Here is a 3,408-nt window from a genome sequence, read left to right as displayed (position 1 = left end):
TTTGGTGAGAGAATGGATGATGGGAGATGGGAGATGGTGTGGATGGGTGGCATGTGGAGTAAAATGGTGAGGCACGCTAAGGTGCAAGAAGTAGGAAATGCAACATTGCCCCTCCGATTTGTTTTGTCTTGGAATGATATGTATTTGCTTCTGTTTCGCTCACAAACACTTGAGCTGTCCACTCATTTAGGGCCTGCCAAAGCTGCAAAGAAACTTGATGTTTCACGAGTCAAGCTTTGGTGCTGGCAGCACGAGTTTGCGCCACCTCTTGCACACCCACAAGAACAAAGCATTTCGCATTAAGACCCTGATAAGGGCCATGCTCCAAGCCAAGCCGTGCACAACACTTGAAGAATGCAGGCATCAGTTGCAGACGCTTGGTGTTGGAGCATGTAGTGACACGATACGGCAGGCTCTGGATCTGATTCGGTATTCACACAAGAGAATCTGACACTGAGGTGTGGCCAAAAGTGACACGTGTGCATGGAAGCGAAAGTGCTGCTGCAGAATCGTCAAGGCTGCCGAGACTGGCAGAAGAATTGTCAGTATTGATGAGTGCACATTCAGTGAGCGGCTGGTGCCTTTGTATGGATGGGCACCCAAGGGCCAACACATTATTATGACACACGCAGGAAGCTGGACACATCACTCGCTTCTCCTGGCCGTTGATAGCCATGGTTCTGTTGTGGGATCCATGCTCAAAGTGGGATGCATTAAGAAACTTGATTTTAAGGGGTTTGTGAAGTCTCTGAAGCTTGACAGTTCGTGTCTGATGCTTCTTGACAATGTATCCATCCACATTGTCAATCTACATGCAGACACTGAGCCCTGCAAAGACCAACTCCCCGAGTTTTGCTTCATGCCACCATACATGCCAGAACTGAATCCCATAGAGAATGTGTTTCATGCGCTCAAGAGCCGTGTGTGTAAGCTAGCGCTCACTCGAACAGAGTGAAAGAGCTCGCTGCCTGCTGATATTGAACAGTGCCTGAAGAAAATCCAAGGCTCAGTGGTGCAGAATCCATTTCAGCGAGTTGTGACTCTTGCCACGACCGAGTTGCGAGGTGCAAAAACCACTTTGTTTCGCTATCTGCCTGCCAAGAAGTATGTATTCCGAGTCCAGAGATGGTGTAATCTTTGCCGGAGGCCACCCATGCGGCGCATTCGGTCAAACAGCTCTGTTCATCAGGCTTGCAATGCGTGGTCACGCACAATCCTTTGCATTTTTATCACCATCACATCACTTCAGGAATGGTTGAGAGAAGCCACCCAGCATCTCTTCTTTTGCACACAAGGTTCCAAACCCACCATCAGGCGCCGGATGCCCTTGCAGGCATGGTCAACCGACAAAGACCACCACGACTGATTCCACACATAAAATAATCGAAAGAACTTAAGGCCTAACTGTACCCACCATGTAATTGGCGTGCTGCCAATCCCAGTCGCTTCGATGGCACGATCATGACCGACCGGGTTGCAGCCAGCCTGCAGTACAGCCGCAAGGTGCAGCTACCGACACCCGGCTCTGCAAGACCGAACACACAAAAAAAGCTGCCGCCGCCCCCCAAGAGTTGCGTCGACCAAATGCGTCGGCTAGGTTGAGGAGGGCCCCTGCCTTGCCCTGAAACACGCTCTCCTAACCAATCTGCCCTGCCACGCTTTTCCCCTTCCCCCCTTGTTTTGCATTCCCCGGGCTGTGGCCATGATGACGTTTAACCGAATGTGTCGGCTAGGTTGCAGGGGCCCCCCGTCATGCCCTGAAGCACGCCCTCCTAACCAATCCGCCCCGCCGTGTTTTCCCCCTTTCCCCCCTCGTTTTGCAGTCCCTGGACTGCGGCCATGGTGACGTTCGACCGAATGTGTCGGCAGGGGGCCTATGTGATACCCTGAAACCCGCCCTCCTAACCAACCTGCTTCACCTCCCTTTCCATCTTCGTTGTTTACCCTTCCCCTGACGGTGGCCCCACGACATATGCTATGGCATCCTATTTGTTGTGTTGCCAGCAGGCTCCCCTCACCTCACATATGTATGCTCTCGCTCCTGTCGCTGCCAACACAGGTATTGGACGGGCCCACGTTGCTGTCACCGCCAGCGATTGGGGCATTGCGTGGAATTCATGTATGGGTGCGGTGCGGAGCTCGTGTACACGGCGGCGGACAACGCGCACATACACACGGAGCAACGAACGTGCGCGCTGCCTTCACAACTTTTTGACGCCTGGTGCTACAGATTTGTTCGCCGCGCATGTGTTGACACACTTCGTCGCAAGATCGCTTCTTTTGTGATGGCTGCGTTGGGATCTGAAGCCATGGAAATGGCAGGCGGAATGCGAAGCAAAGCATGGACAAGCTTTTTTTCGGTTCCGTTGTTCATGAAATTACAGTTGCGTGAGATGCCGTCGCGTCGCGATTTGGAATGTTTGTTCGCTGGTTGGAGTGGTTGTACGAGCCGTTGTATGAGCCGTTGTCGGTGCCGCTCTGAGTTGTTGTCGGCTTTTTCGACATTGTATATGTTGTACTCGAGTGAACATCGAGGATGCCGCACTTTGATATGCTGTGTTGCTTGATGAAACACAGTTTGCCAGGCGGTTGTTGTTCGATGGTGTGTCCGGACATTAGCCGCCCGTGGCTGTGCGGCCGCTTAGAGGAAAGGGACCATACACCAGGTCATGTCCTCAAATCATGTACACGTCTATATGCGCATCACCGCTTTAGTCTGTGGAGTTCCTTGTGTGGCGTTCGCATGTCGCCGAACATCCATTTGCGCGCTCCATTTGAGCACGACAGCTTTGCTTGTCGCTCCCGTCACACCTATCGTTCTGCCCTAAGTTGTTCCACACGTGCTAAAACTAGCATACGGGAAGCAGGGCGCCACAGGGCGATGTCGGGGCAGAGAGAAACCCACGGGTCGGCAACGAATATACAGTTCGAACGCATGCACATGCACACACGCAGCTGCAGCTGCATGCGCACAAAAATCTCACTTGCGCGCCACAGGGTAGTGTGGCTCAAAACAACTTACACCACCACAAGTGGGAGAAGACAAAACACATGCATTCCTACCCACAAAAACGCGCGTTCCTCCACAATAGCGTTTTGTTGGCTTAGACGCGACGGAGCGAAGCGACCGGAGCTTCTAAGGCTGGTTCTGTGGTACTGTCGTACAACTGGTTCGCAGTGGTGACTTCGTTCTTGCTGCTCTCCTGGTGAAGTCATTCTGCCTTCACGCAGAAGAGCATACAGCCTTGTCCAATAGTCAGCGTGACAGGCTGTACTTGAAGCCTTACCATTTCAAGTTCCGATCTACACCTGTTCGAGTTCTTACGGTTCCGACTTAATTCCTTCAAATGTCAACTATTAATGACAATGCGCCATCGACAGAGACCGTAGCCACCGTTCCAGGTGGGG

This window comes from Volvox carteri, assembly GCF_000143455.1.
Source record: "Volvox carteri f. nagariensis unplaced genomic scaffold VOLCAscaffold_79, whole genome shotgun sequence".
NCBI classification, from domain to species: domain Eukaryota; kingdom Viridiplantae; phylum Chlorophyta; class Chlorophyceae; order Chlamydomonadales; family Volvocaceae; genus Volvox; species Volvox carteri.
The sequence above is the reverse complement of the archived record's forward strand: the minus strand, read 5'-3'. Positions refer to the sequence as shown.